This window comes from Anomaloglossus baeobatrachus, chromosome 1 (assembly GCF_048569485.1).
Source record: "Anomaloglossus baeobatrachus isolate aAnoBae1 chromosome 1, aAnoBae1.hap1, whole genome shotgun sequence".
Classification (NCBI taxonomy): domain Eukaryota; kingdom Metazoa; phylum Chordata; class Amphibia; order Anura; family Aromobatidae; genus Anomaloglossus; species Anomaloglossus baeobatrachus.
Window position 1 is genome coordinate 424,336,873 of NC_134353.1, and position 16,182 is coordinate 424,353,054.

The following is a 16,182-nucleotide window of genomic DNA, read 5'->3' on the forward strand; positions in this document are numbered from 1 at the left end:
TCACTCGAACCGTGAACTGGAGAACCACGAACCACGCTCAACTGTAGTTATCAGGTGTGAAGCACAGCCTTCAAAAAGTGAATGACCGCATGACTGCATCAGAGGGGAGAATCAGTGACTTAGAGGACAAAATGCCCCAGGTTACCCGTAACTCCCACAGGCATGATCAGCAACTGGCATTTCTACTTAACAAGACAGATGATTTAGAAAATAGATTGAGGATAAACAATGTGCGGCTGATAGGGGTTCCAGAAAAAATGGAAGGCACAAATCCGTCAGAATTCTTTGAGAGTTGGTTACAAAAAGTATTTGGCGCAGAGGTACTATCCCACCTGTATTCTGTGGAGAGAGCCCACAGAGTGCCCACCAGACCCCTGCCTCCGGGAGCTCCTCCAAGACCTGTCCTGGTGAAACTACTACATTATAGAGACCGGGATGCGATCCCAAGAGCGGCTAGAAACAAAGGGTCCATAACGGTGGACGGCCACAAAGTATTCTTCTTTCTTGATTATTCAGTTGAAATTTCAAAAAGAAGAGCTCAATTCACAGATGTAAAACGACGCCTGAGAAATGCACAAGTCTCGTACTCCATGCTGTACCCAGCGAAGCTCAGGGTAGCTGCACTGCAAGAGACATTCTTTTTTGAAAATCCTAAAGATGCTCTCAGATGGCTCGATACGAATGAGCAACAGCTCAGGCAAAGTCCACAACGTTGATATGTCACCCTTTAAGGACTTTATGGATGATGAATACTCGACTTTCTGCTGCGATTACATAGGATTGGCCAAGTGGATAAAATTATTATGATACCCATTGATTGGTAACAGTAGAACTCCCTGGAAGAGGAGTTTGGGTTTCCTTTCTTTCCCTTTTTCACTTCCAGAGATGGTTTTTGTTTTTGTTCACTTCCCGGCATTTTTCATTGTTCTCAGGCTTTTTTTTCTTGCCTTAAACCATTGTGGGAAGCGGGAATTTTATTGTCTCTCTTGTTGCGGCTTCAGGATGGACTGGTGCCTCAGTTTCAACGTTTATGTTGTGGGACAACTTTTAGATGCGGGGGAGGGGGGATGGAGGGTGGGGAATGTTTCTGCAGCTTTAATTATGCTTTTATATGTATGTCTGTTAATAGTTCTCATGTGGTTCAGGAAGGTGGAGGAGGGTTGGAACTCTTTGCCGGGTGTGACTGCCTGCACTACATGCGCATACCACCAGGATGGCGGGTAGGATTAACATTCTTTCTTGGAATGTCCATGGCTTGGGGGACCCCACAAAAAGGGTATCAGTAATGGAACAGGTCAAATCCCACTTTCCAGCAATCATCTGCCTACAGGAGACACATTTGGAGGGCGACAAAATAGCATACATGAATCGGTCATGGGTGGGCTATTGTTTCCACTCAACCTACACAGCTCATTCAAGAGGTATCAGTATCTAAAGGCCCAGTCACACTAAACAACTTACCAGCGATCCCAACAACGATACAACCTGATAGGGATCGCTGGTAAGTTGCTAGGAGGTCGCTGGTGAGATGTCACACTAAGCGACGCTCCAGCGATCCCACCAGCAACCTGACCTGGCAGGGATCGCTGGAGCGTCGCTACACGTGGAAGCATGCTGCGCTTGGTAACTAAGGTAAATATCGGGTAACCAACTTGATATTTACCTTGGTTACCAGCGCACACCGCTTAGCGCTGGCTCCCTGCACACCTAGCCACAGTACACATCAGGTTAATTACCCGATGTGTACTCTGCTACGTGTGCAGGGAGCAGGGAGCCGGCACTGACAGTTGAGAGCGGCGGACGCTGGTAACGAAGGTAAAAATCGGGTAACCAAGGGAAGGGCTTTTTGGTTACCCGATATTTACCGTGGTTACCAGAGTCCGCAGAAGCCGGCTCCCTGCTCACTGCACATTTAGTTGTTGCTCTGTCGCTGTCACACACAGCGATGTGTGCTTCACAGCGGGAGAGCAACAACTAAAAAATGGCCCAGGACATTCAGCAACAACCAACGACCTCACAGCAGGGGCCAGGTTGTTGCTTGATGTCACACACAGCAACATCGCTAGCAAGTTGTGCCTCAGCAGCGATGTTGCTAGCGATGTTGCTTAGTGTGACGGTACCTTTAGTCCACAGAGCAATCCCATTTGAGATAATTTCATCCACAGTAGATCAGGAAGGTAGATTAATTTGCGTGCACTGTAAAATATTTAACAAGGAGCTCCTTCTGAAAACAATTTATATACGCCTCCATATAATAATACTGTTATGAACAAAATTGCGGAAATGATTAGCAAGACCCCCAATGTACAGGTGGTGTGCACGGGGGATTTCAACAACATTATTCACCCATATTGGGACAAACACAATGCGGGTACTCACTTAGAACACTATCCTAAATCCAAATTTGGGGACACGGTGGCTGAACTGCCACTTTCAGATCTATGGCGAATCAGAAACCCTGGAATCAAGCGATTCTCGTGCTATTCCAAAACACACAACACTCTGTCCAGAATAGACCTTATCTTGGGCTCGGAGGGTGTACCACCAATGGTGGAAAACACAGAATACCTTCCTAGAGGTTTATCAGACCATTCCCCACTGTTGACACGACTTAATATTTTACCCGAGCTTGATCGTACCCGTAGCTTGTGGTCCTTTTATCCTTTTTGGCTACAGATTATAGATGTGGGCCCGGTTGAACTAGCCCTTGAATACTATTTTCAGGACAACTGTACTGGGGAGATGTCGCTTAACACTGCTTGGGATGCCATGAAGGCCTGTCTGAGGGGGTCACTGATACAGGGGGTCAGTAGATCTAAAATTAAGTCAGCACAATTTGAAAATTTTCTTAAAGAACGGGTCCAGATGACAGAACAGAAGTACATTCTGTCAGGGGATACACGAGACTTACCGGAATGGAGGGAGGCACAAGAAGCTTATCACACTCACATTAAGGAACGGGCCACTAACAAAAGACTTTTTTCACAACAGAGATTCTTTGAAGAGGGCGAAAAAGCAGGTCATTTATTAGCGGTGATTGCTAAAGCACACAGGGGGAACACATTTGTGGGGGCGCTAAGGGACAAAACCGGGACCATAGTCAATCAACCTGACCAAATTTTGGCTACATTCTCTGAATTCTACGAACAACTTTACAGTACTAAACTGCAATATGATAGGGAACAGATAGCTTCTTATCTGAAAGACATCCCCTTGCCCTCACTTTCAGATGAGGACAGGGTATACCTAAACAGTCCACTCACACTGGAAGAGTTGCATTTAGTAGTGTCCTCTATGCCCAATAATAAGTCACCGGGTTCAGATGGGATCCCCACAGAGATTTACAAAACGTTTGGAGACATCCTGCTCCCCCAACTGCTGTCGACCTTCCAGCAAGCAGCCAAAAATGGCTCCTTGCCCCAATCGATGCGAGAGGCAGTGATAGTTGTCATTCCTAAACCTGGCAAGGACCCCCTCATCCCTGACTCTTATAGACCTATCTCTCGGTTACCTGCAGATATCAGAATAATAGCTAAAGTACTAGCTTCCAGACTTAATAAGGTTATACTTTCACTAATGCATTCGGACCAGTCGGGGTTCATGCCTTCCAGATCAACGGCAGTGAATATACGACGGTTACACCTCAACCTACAATTGCCAGTTGATAACTCAGGGGATAGAGTAATTTGCTCCCTAGACACCGCTAAGGCTTTCGACTCTATTGAGTGGGAGTTTCTCTGGGCAGTACTTGACAGATTTGGACGGGTGAGGGATTTTATTTCCTGGGTCAGACTTCTATATAATAACCCTACTGCTAGGATCAAAGTTAATGGATGCTTTACTTCTCCTTTCCACCTAGGCAGGGGCACCCACCAGGGATGCCTGCTATCCCCCTTACTATTTGCTCTGGCCGTTGAGCCTATGGCGGCAATGATTAGATCCAATCCAGACATAACAGGGTTCAGGAGGGGTGGTCAGGAGGAAAAAATAGCGCTGTACGCAGATGACACACTCCTTTTTCTGGCCAATGCAACATCATCACTGCCAAGGGCAATGGGGGTTATACAAGAATTTGGGAAGTACTCAGGTTTATTAATCAACTGGGAAAAGTCTGCATTACTTCCGGTGGATGGAACCACAAACTCACCTAATTACGTAGACTCGGGACTACAGGTTGTTGTCCAGTTTAAATATTTGGGAATAATGGTCACCACTCGTGTTGAGGGTTATGAGAGTCTCAACCTAACCCCTATTCTGTCGAAATTTAAGGATAAGAAGGAAATCTGGTCTCGCCTGCCCTTCTCAGCAGTTGGCCGCACTAACCTGATCAAAATGATCTGGATGCCCCAACTACAGTCATGGCCAAAAGTTTTGAGAATGCTACAAATATTAATTTTTACAAAGTCTACTGCTTAAGTTTTTCTAATGGCAATTTGCATATACTCCAGAATGTCATAAAGAGTGATCAGCTTCACAGCAATTACTTGCAAAGTCAATATTGGCTAAGAAAATGAACTTTAACCCCCAAAACACATTTCAACATCATTGCATTCCTGCCTTAAAAGGAGCAGCTAACATTGTTTTAGCGATTGTTCCATTAACACAAGTGTGGGTGTTGATGAGGACAGGGCTGGCGATCAATCAGTCATGATTAAGTAAGAATGACACCACTGGACACTTTAAAAGGAGGCTGGTGCTTGGTATCACTGTTTCTCTTCAGTTAACCATGGTTATCGCTAAAGAAACACTAGTAGCCATCATTGCTCTGCACAAAAATGGCCTAACAGGGAAGAGTACTGCAGCTACAAAGATTGCACCTCAGTCAACAATCTATTACATCATCAAGAACTTCAAGGAGAGAGCTTCCATTGTTGCCAAAAAGGCTCCAGGGCGCCCAAGAAGGACCAGTAAACGCCAGGACCGTATCTTAAAACGGTTTCAGCTGCGGGATCGGAATACCAGCAGTGCCGAGCTAGCTCAGCAATGGCAGCAGGCTGGTGTGAGTGCTTCTGCATGCACTGTGAGGAGGAGACTGCTTGAGCAAGGCCTGGTTTCAAGGAGGGCAGCAAAGAAGCCACTTCACTCCAGAAAAAACGTCAGGGACTGACTGATATTCTGCAAAAGGTACAGGAAGTGGACTGCTGAGGACTGGGGTAAAGTCATTTTCTCAGATGAATCCCCTTTTCGATTGTTTGGGACATCTGGAAAACAGCTTATTAGGAGAAGAAGAGGTGAGCGCTACCACCAGTCTTGTCTCATGCCAACTGTTAAGCATCCTGAAACGATTCATGTGTGGGGTTGCTTCTCAGCCAAGGGAATCGACTCACTCACAGTCTTGCCTAAAAACACAGCCATGAATAAAGAATGGTACCAGAATTTCCTCCAAGAGCAACTTCTCCCAACTGTCCAAGAGCAGTTTGGCGCCCAACAATGCCTTTTCCAGCATGATGGAGCACCTTGCCATAAAGCAAAGGTGATCACTAAATGGCTCATGGAACAAAACAGAGATTTTGGGTCCATGGCCTGGAAACTCACCAGATCTTAATCCCATTGAGAACTTGTGGGCAATCATCAAGAGATGGGTGGACAAACAAAAACCAACAAATTCTGGCAAAATGCAAGCATTGCTTATGCAAGAATGGATAGCTATCAGTCAGGATTTCATCCAGAAGTTGATTGAGAGCATGCCAGGGAGAATTGCAGAGGTCCTGAAGAAGCGTCAACACTGCAAATATTGACTTGCTGCATTAACTCATTCTAACTGTCAATATAACCTTCTGGTACTCATAATATGATTGCAATTATATTTCTGTATGTGATGTAAACATCAGACAAACACAATTAAAAACCAGAGGGCAACAGATCATGTGAAAATATAATTTTGGTGTCATTCTCAAAACTTTTGGCTATGACTGTACTATACAAGCTACACAACTCTCCACAATGGATCCCACAAAGATTTTTCCATAAGGTAAACGCATTATTCTGGAAATTGATCTGGGGTGGACAGATGCCGCGCATTAGGCTCGAGAACCTGCAGAGAGATAAAAGTAGTGGAGGTCTAGCGGTACCCAATCCACGGGTTTACTATCTGGCGGCTCAGCTTCAGCACATTCGGAGATGGGAGGACTCTGGAGAGGGGGGGGGGTCACAGTATATGATTCTACAACAATATTTTCACTCCACTAGTCTATACGAGGTTCTAGAGGAAGGAGGCTTCGGAGCTGCTGCTAATAGTTGCCCAACCCTACTACTAATCCAAAAACTTTGGGATAAAACGAAAAAAAAACCTATAAGACATTCAGGGAATTTCACAATATACCTCTATATGGAGAACTCCATGGTTACCTAACTTGCATCATTTAGAGGGGTTTGGGAGCTGGGCTTTGAGAGGGATAAATAGATTCACACATATTATGGAGGGGGGCCAACTCAGAGGCTTCCCTCAGTTGCAAGCAGAGTTTGGGATCCAGAATTCAGAGTTTTATAAGTACTTACAACTGAGACATGCCTATCAGGCAGAAATCTCTATTACGGGTAGAGCATTGGAGCAGAACAAAGTCATGCAACGCATAGCAACCTCTAGAGGCTCAGCGGGAGTGATCTCTCATTTATATTGGCATCTATTATATCTGGTGCTCCGGAATTGTCCAGTAAACGCAAAAGAAAAATGGGAACGAGCGATAGGACCTATTGAGGACAACCAATGGGTAAAAATTTTAGAAAGAATTCCTAGTCTATCATTTGGGGAGGTATACAGACTGTCACACCTGTACATTATTCACCAAGTATATCGCACTCCTAGATTCCTGTTTTATATTGGAGTTAGAACTGACCCCTTCTGCCCGCGATGCAAAATATGTTCCGCAGATCTATTACATATGATGTGGTCGTGTCCTGATATTGAACATTACTGGAGAGAGGTGACAGAAATAATCGATAGAGTATATACGATAGAGACGAGCTTAACTCCCTTTGTATGTATTATGGGATACGTGGAGGATTTACCTTTGGAAGAGGAGGGCAAAGTGGCCGTATCTAGACTATTATATATTGCCAGGAAACTAATCGCTCAACACTGCATCTCGGACCACAGTCCTACAATATCTGAATATGTCAAAAAAGTTAATTGGGTGATAAATGTGGAGAAAAGTATATGTGGCACCCTGGACAAGCCAGGTTGTCACAGGTACTACACCAACACACCCCACACCCCGGCTAGGCACACCTAGGTCAAACACAAATCCTTGTTGCCTTCCTTCAGGGGCTGATGTCCACACCAGGGGGTGGGCCAGACGGTTGGTCCCGCCCACTGAGGAGTTCACAGTCCTGGAGGCGGGAAAAGTAGTCAGATCAGTTTCAGATTAAGTTTGGAGAGGGAAGTGGTAGTAGAGGAGCCTGACCGTGTCCAGGTGCGTGGCCCGGGCACATACAGCAAGGTTGGCAGACGGTGGTGACCGTCTGCAGGAGAGGCTGATTGGAGGGAACCGTAGGGACCGGGGACGGGCGGTGGCCCGCCGGTACCAGATCGGTGAGTGAAGAGAAGCCAGCACCATTCGGCAGGGACTACGGACCAAGACCAGGCTAGGAGTCGCCGTAAAACCGGTCAAATCCGTTAGCGAAGGGAACCTCCGGGGTTTCCCAGCAGTCAAGACCCGATTGAAGGCAACCGCTCAAACCGTGAAGGGAAACACAGTCACCGCCAAGGCTACAGTTCCCAGGGCCAGAGCCAGCGGGCAAAAGGGGCTCCCTCAGCATCCATCCAAGCTGGGAAGCCATTGGAACTGTAAACACAACACAGGTGCAGGGAAAGGCAGTCACCAGCAACCTGCCGGGACGAGAACCACCGCAGCAGTCTGTGGGACCCGTCCATCCAGCCGTTTGTTTGACCAGAGACTCTGTGTGGATTACTGGCTGAGTGAGTACCACCGTGCCGTGCGGCACAGCGTTGCCCCCGCGACCCTGCACCTCACCAGGCCCCGTAACCCACCTGTCATCCCCAACCCTCACCGGGGCCCCGGGACAACCAACCCCCCCTACCCACGGAGGGGAGAACCAACATCCAAGCTGCTCCCTGTCATCGCTCCCGGGATCCCCGTCCAGAGCAGCGGTGGTGTCACAACTTCACCACAACCGTGGGTGGCGTCACGGACAATATCCTCAAACCACACACCAACCCCCCTTTCACTCACGGGCGAGGAACGCCGCTCGAGTCCCCGGGATCCGGCCCACCGCTCGAGCCACCACCGAGCAGCAGCCGCAGAAGCCGGACCCGAGCAGTGGGTGAGCGCAGCGTCCCCTCCTCCGCCCGCGACATATATACCGGAAAAGAAATGGCGTAATCAAATTTGAAAAAATATGGGCACGGTGGATAGACGGGTCAGGGTTGGCTTCGAGGGAACTGATTAGGTTTAGATTGGGCTTACTCTAAATTGATAACAAAGGGAAAAGGGCGAGAAATTTCTGCAGAACTTATCTATAATGATGACGGAGGTTTGGGGAGAAGAGAGTAGCATGGGAACAGGTTAGATTCTTCATCAAAAATGATATTTAACAGTGTACAATGCCAAACAAAGCAAAAACTCAAAGAAAAACAAAAGTTTAATTGGATTAATTGACAAATGTAATAATGGTACTTAAGAACTTTTGTCTAGGAACGTGTGAAGCTGCAGATTTGACATTATCTCTCCTTTCTACAAGACTGTTTAATGTTTGTTGGGGAGGGGAGGGTTGGGAGGGGGGTAGAGGCTGGGTAGCCTCCAATGTTTATTTGGTTGTAACTTGTAAAACTTTAATAAAAACATTTAATTTAAAACATCAGGCTGCCACAGCACCGTCAACGGGTTCCCCAACTGCAGCGGTGATCCCTCACATTACCACGCACCGTGGGTGGCATCACGAACTTTAAAAAAAAACCCTGTACATATTCCCCCCTCTTTTAATCGAGTGGCAGGGTGACCCCCAGGGGTCCGGAGACCCCTCGAGCCACCACGGATCCGGATCCGGGCAGCAGCAGCAGCCCGGCTGCTGGCACGGGGGCGGTACTTGTACTTGCGACAACACGGCTCCCAGTCCCACGTGTCTGTATACAGCACAAATGGCAGATTGTAATCAGGGTAAGCCAGGATTTCTTCATCCGTTAGTGCCTTTTTCATGAGGTTGAAGAATTCTTCTTCCTTGTCTCCTCAATAGAATGGAGGGTTGAAGGCCTTGCCTTTTGTCTTCTGGCCTACCAGGAGATCCTGCATAGGTGCCGCCATTTTGGTATAGCCTGGGATATACCTCCTGTAGTATCCCACCAGGCCCAAGAACTGACGTACTTCTTTGATCTTTGACAGTGGTGGGCCTAGGCCAATTCTTGATAGCAGTGACCTTATCCATATCTGGTGCTACGCCCTCTGCACTGACTACATGTCCCAGGCACTGAACCTTGGGTTTCAGCAGGTGACATTTGGAGGGTTTTTGCTTCATCCCGTACTTTGACAATGCTTCAAATACCTCAGCCAGGTGTTTCAGGTGCTCCTCATAGGTCCTGGAATACACAATGACGTTGTCCAGGTAAAGTAGCACTGTCTCAAAGTTGCGGTGTCCTAGGCAGCATTCCATCAGCCTTTGGAAGGTCTCAGGAGCATTGCAGAGTCCAAATGGCATGCTGTTGAACTCACATAGTCCTTTGGGCGTTGCAAATGCAGTCTTCTCCCGGTCTTCCTTTGCTACGGAGACCTGCCAATACCCACTGGTGAGATCCAGAGTAGAAAAGCAGTTAGAAGCTTTTAATGCAGCTAAGGATTCCTCTATGCGTGGTAAAGGATAAGCATCTTTATGTGTTATGCAGTTTATTTGCCTGTAATCTACGCACATTCTCATTGTACCATTTTTTTTCTTCACTAGGACCAGGGTAGCTGCCCAGGCGCTACAACTGTCTCTAATAACCCCAGCCTCCTTCATGTCCCTTAACATCTCTTTGGCACTTTGGTAGTGTGCTGGTGGTATAGACCGATACCACTCTTTAATGGGGGGATGGTCACCTGTGGGAATGGTATACCCTTTTACCCTCCCAAAATCCAATGGATGCTTACTAAAAACTTGCTCGTACTCTTGTACCACCCGATAGACACCTTGCTTTTGGTAGGAGGGAGTGGAATCAGTTCCCACGTGTAACTCCTGGCACCAGTCCTCTAGGTGTTCAGTGTTGCTATCACCCTCCTTAGGGTGCTGATGGGGTTGTGGGTTCCACTGACTGAATGGCATGCTCTTGTATTGTGCATAGCTTGGCATATGTGGCGTACTTGGGTAATATAGCCTCTTCCTCCCCACAATTCATTACGCGTACTGGGACCCGGCCCCTGTGCACATCCACTACCCCCTGGGCTGTCAGAACCGTGGCCCAATTTGCTGAATGTACGGGTTCCACCATTGCCTGGTAATCCCACCCTTTAAGGCCAACTGCTGCTCGACACCACAGCATTACTTCACTCCTTGGGGGTGACACAATAGGGACTGAATCTGCTACACATACTTTACCAATCTCCCACCAGACAGGGTAACCTGTTGTCTCAGCAGGAGGGTACGGATTTCTCTCTGTAGAGCCCTCTGCTGTCCTGCACCGGCAGTTGTAGCAAGCTGCTGAAGTAAAAACAACACTTCACACAGACAGTTTTCAATTACATTGGTACCTAGAATTGTGACGCCCTGGCGAAAACCAGGTAGTCACACAGCTTAGGCGCCCGCACAACACCTCTCCCACACAGGGTTAAACCAGCCGACCTGAAATCCTAGTCACCCCCCTCAGGGAAGGACAGACACACCAGTGGGCGGGACCAAGCAGATGGAGAAGGCCCACCTAGGGGTCTGGAGAGCCTGGGGCGGGAAAACAGTCAGATAAGTCTAGAGTCAAGTTCAGAGTGGAGGAGGCGAGCTCAGGCAGTCAAGGCCCGAAGTGCAAGCTGACAGGTGCCAGGGTCGGAGCCCTGACACCTTGGCTAGGTGGCAGAGAGTAGCCAGTGTCAGCAGGAGACGGGAAGATGGCTGCCGGAGATCCGAGGTGGACCGGGACAGGGTTGTAGCCCGCCGGTGCTGACACCGGAGAACCGACCAAGAAACCGTGCACAGAGTGGGTATTTGGACCCTGAACCCAGGACCATTACCAACGGCCTTGCTAATTAACCAATTGAGGGCAGGATTTTAGGTCCTGTCCCAATCTAAGTCCCAAAAATTAGACAACCACCCACAGAGAAAGATAGGGCATCAGCCAGGGCCCGGTAGATCCCACGGGTCAGCATCTGATGGGCACGGCTCCCAAACAAAGGACCGGGAGCGGACTCCCGGTGTGTAACTAGTCTATCTTAGAGCAACACGAAGTGCAGAGGAGAAAAGCATTGACTACTAGCCCGGGTCTGGGACCTGATACACCCGTCTGTGGAGGCCGGCCACCATCACCTTGGTTTACCAAAAGAACTGTGTGTTTACTGACTCCACACATTAGCGCAGCTTCATCCAGCACCAGGACAACCGAACTGTAAGTGTGCCGATCCCTGCAACCTGCACAACACTGGGCCCCGGGGCATCCATCCCTACCCACGGATGGGTCAACATCCAGCTGCCATCACATCTCCCCCGGGTATCCCATAACCGCAGCGGTGGTGCTACATCTCACCACGCACCATGGGTGGCGTCACAGACAGTTTACAACAAATCCCATACAATTACGTCCCCTTTTTATTCAAAGTGTCCGCGCGACCACTGGGGTCCGGAAAACCCCTCGAGCTATACCGTAGATCCGGATCCGAGCGGCACCGGCTGCTGGCACGGGGCGGCACAGAATCACCTGGGGATTCCTTTCATGGGGATCACTAGCAACCACTATTAACCCTTGATCCCGGAGCTCCACCCTCACCACCTTTATGGTCACCTCTTTAAACCCAACTTGAGTCACTGGTAACCCGTTGACTGCATAAATGGTGAGGTTAGGATCTGGGTGGGTGAGTTCATTATCAGACCAAAATCTCCAGTACAGTACATAAGGTATACTGGTTACCTGCGAGCCAGTGTCCAACAGTGCAAGAGTAGGAATTCCAACTTGGGTTCTGGCTGGAGTTGCATGGCTTTCAGGATCAAGGTAACGTCTTTGATGAGCTGTTGCACTTGGGAATAGAGATGAGTGAACCGGTCGTGGTTCGGCTCGAGTTCGGTTCGCCGAACCGGCTCGGCGAACCGGTTCGGCGAACCACTCGAACCGCATAGGAAGCAATGGGAGGCAATCACAAACACATAAAAACACCTAGAAAACACCCTCAAAGGTGTCCAAAAGGTGACAAATAACTTACAACACAACACAAACACATGGGAAAGTGACAAGAACAAATTCTCATGCGAAAACAAAACAGCGTAACGAGGAAAAAGAGGACGAGACACAGATATAGGCATGGCATGCCCTTCTAAAATCATCTAAAACACTGCAAGGTGACTCCAAGCGGAGTCTCCCTTTTTTTCCAAAAATTGGGCCCCACAGACCCCCCATCAGTGGCAGCACTTGTGCCCTAGTTGTACACTTCACAGGTAGATTTGCATCAACAACATTCAAAATTACACCATCCTTAACCCTTCCTAGGATGACACCGGGGTAGGTAGCAAAGTCTTTGATGATCCCAGCTCTGTTCATCTTGGATCATTTTTAGAAACACTGCAAGCAAGGGTTACTCCAAGCGGAGTCTCCCTTTTTTCCAAAAATTGGGCCACACAGACACCCCATCAGTGGCAGCACTTGTGCCCTAGTTGTACACTTCACAGGTAGATTCGCATCAACAGCATTCAAAATTACGCCATCCTTAACCCTTCCTAGGATGACACCGGGGTAGGTAGCAAAGTCTTTGATGATCCCAGCTCTGTTCATCTTGGATCATTTTTAGAAACACTGCAAGCAAGGGTTACTCCAAGCGGAGTCTCCCTTTTTTCCAAAAAATGGGCCACACAGACACCCCTTCAGTGGCAGCACTTGTGCCCTAGTTGTACACTTCACAGGTAGATTTGCATCAAGCACATTCAAAATACACAAGCATTTACTCTCCCCAGGATGACACAGGGGTAGTAAATTCCTTGTGGATCCATGACTTGTTCATTTTGATGAACGTTAGTCTGTCCACATTGTCACTGGACAGACGCGTGCGCATATCTGTCAGCACACACCCAGCAGCACTGAAGACACGTTCAGAGACAACGCTGGCAGCTGGACACGACAAGATCTCCAAGGTGTAAGTGGATAGCTCTGGCCATTTTTCAAGATTTGAAGCCCAAAATGACCAAGGCTCCATTTGCAAAGTCATGGCATCGATGTTCATTTGGAGATACTCCTGTATCATCCTCTCCAGCCGTTGACTATGTGTCAGACTTATTGTCTCTGGTGGCCTTGCAAAGGATGGTCTAAAGAAATTATGAAAAGATTCAATAAATTTGCTGTTACCAGCACCAGATACGGTGCTGCTGGTACGGTTAGACTGTTGAAGATGACGAGACAGTCCCATGTATGTCGACTTACAACTGGGAGATTCACTCCGTGCACCACAGGTGTTTGGTGGAAAAGCCGAGTTAAGATCGAGTAACAGCTTTTGCTGACACTCCTGCATACGTGCGTCCCTTTCTATGGCTGGAATTATGTCACAAAATTTGGACTTGTACAGGGGAAATAATAGTGTGGCAAGCCAGTAGTCATCATCACTTCTAATTTTGACAATACGAGGGTCATGTTGGAGGTAGTGCAGCAAGAAGGCGCTCATGTGTCTGGCGCAGCCATGCGGACCAAGTCCACGCTGTGTTTGTGGCATAGAGGTGCTAACCGTTCTTTCTTCCTCTGACATCTCCCCCCAACCTCTTTCAACTGAAATTTGACCAAGGTCTCCCTCATCCTCTGAGTCTTCCATGTCCATGGACAGTTCGTCCTCCATTTCTTCATGTTCTCCTGCACCTTCCTCAATATTTCGCCTGCTACCAAGCGCCCTTGTTGATCCCTGTCCCCCATGGTCCCATGCCTGCCACCTCGGTGATGATGAACGTCTGGACCTTGGTGATGTTGTCTCTTGCGCATATGAATCCTCCTGTAGTTCCTCCCCTTCCTGTTGTCCCACCCCCTGAGTCCGAATACTGTTTAGCGTGTGCTCCAGCATGTAAATGACTGGAATTGTCATGCTGATAATGGCATTGTCAGCGCTAAACATATTCATCGCCATGTCGAAACTGTGCAGAAGGGTGCATAGGTCCTTGATCTGAGACCACTCCATCAGGGTGATCTGCCCCACCTCTGCATCTCGTTGGCCCAGGCTATACGTCATGACGTATTGCACCAGGGCTCGGCGGTGCTGCCACAGTCGCTGTAACATGTGAAGAGTCGAATTCCAGCATGTCGGCACATCGCATTTCAGGCGATGAACCGGCAGGCCAAAAGACTTCTGGAGCGATGCAAGTCGCTCAACTGCGGCGGTTGAATGGCGGAAGTGAGCAGTTTTTGTGCCCTGTTCAGAAGGCCATCTAGCCCGGGATAGCATGTTAAAAATTGCTGGACAACAAGGTTCAACACGTGAGCCATAGAGGGCATGTGTGTCACCTTGCCCAGGCGAAGGGCCGCACCCAGGTTTGCAGCATTGTCGCACACGGCCTTACCAGGCTGCAGGTTGAGTGGAGACAACCATTTACCAAACTCAGTCTCCAGAGCTGCCCACAACTCAACCGCTGTGTGACTCTTAGTTCCAAGACATTTCAAGACAAAGACCGCCTGATGCCATTGCGCTCTGCTGCCAGTATAGTAATTAGGGGTGCGTGATTCCTTCTGCGAAGTTACAACGCTGGTGGCCTGACCAGGCAGGCTTGGGGTGGAGGTGGAGGACCCAGACGGGGTTGAGGAGGCAGAAGCAGTGGAGGAACTTGGATAGACAGAGGATTGACACACAAGTCGTGGGGACGGCAAGACTTGTGCAGCAGACCCTTCACCATCTATCACCATAGTTACCCAGTGCCCAGTCAGCGACATGTAACGTCCCTGTCCATGCTTACTGGTCCAAGTATCTGTTGTGAAACGCACCCGTTCACACACAGAGTTTCTCAAGGAAGCGGTGATGTTGTGTGCGATATGCTGGTGTAGCGCAGGCACACCTTTCTTAGAGAAGTAGTGGCGACTGGGCATCTGGTACTGGGGCACAGCGACAGACATAAGGTCTCTAAAATCCTGTGTGTCCAGCAGGCGGAAAGGCAGCATTTCGGTAGCCAAGAGCTTACAGAGGGATAAAGTCAACCTCTTAGCTTTGTCATGGGTCGCAGGAAATGGCCTGTTATTTGTCTACATCTGAGGGACAGAGATCTGGCTGCTGTGTGTAGACAGTGGTGAGTAGGGTGTCCCTGGAAAAATGCAGGTTTGTGAGGAAAGTGCAGGCGTAGACATGATGTTGCCTTCATCCAACGTTGGTGCTATCGATGTCTGAGAGAGCTGTACACACGCACTTGTTTCCCCTTCCAAACCAACTGACGACCTACCAAGCAAACTGCCTGTTGCGGTTACAGTGGTGGAAGTTGTGCGTGGAAAACCAGGTGTGACAGCTGTCCCCACAGTCCTAGAAGATGAAGAGCGCGCAGATGCACTGGAAGGGGCAGGCGGTGGATGGTCCGCTCCACTAGGCCGCATTGCAGCACGGTGAGCTTCCCACTGGGACATATGATATTTATTCGTGTGACGATTCATGGAAGAAGTTGTCAAACAGCTGAGGTTTTGCCCTCTACTAACAGAATCACGACAAATTTTACATATCACATGATTTGGGCGATCTTTTACTATGTCAAAAAAGGACCAGGCTAGGCAAGGCTTAAAGGGCATGCGACCTGCTGATCCACCCCGACTAGTGCTCAGAGGCAGAGTGGTGACTGAGGATGCAGTTGTAGACGTGCTACCAGTACTCCTCCTCTGTCCAGGAAGGCGCAAGGTAACTTCGTCGTCAGTTGCATCCTCCTCCACCGCCTCTGTTGACCTCCTCGAGTGCCTGACTGTGGGTTGACAGTAGGTGGGATCTAGAAGTTCCTCATCAAGCCTTGTGTTTGCACTTTCCTCCCCCTCAGACCGAGCCTCTTCCTGCCCTGAACTAATATTTAAGTTGTCATCCCAATCTGGTATCTGCGTCTCATCGTCATTAGTATGTTCCTCAT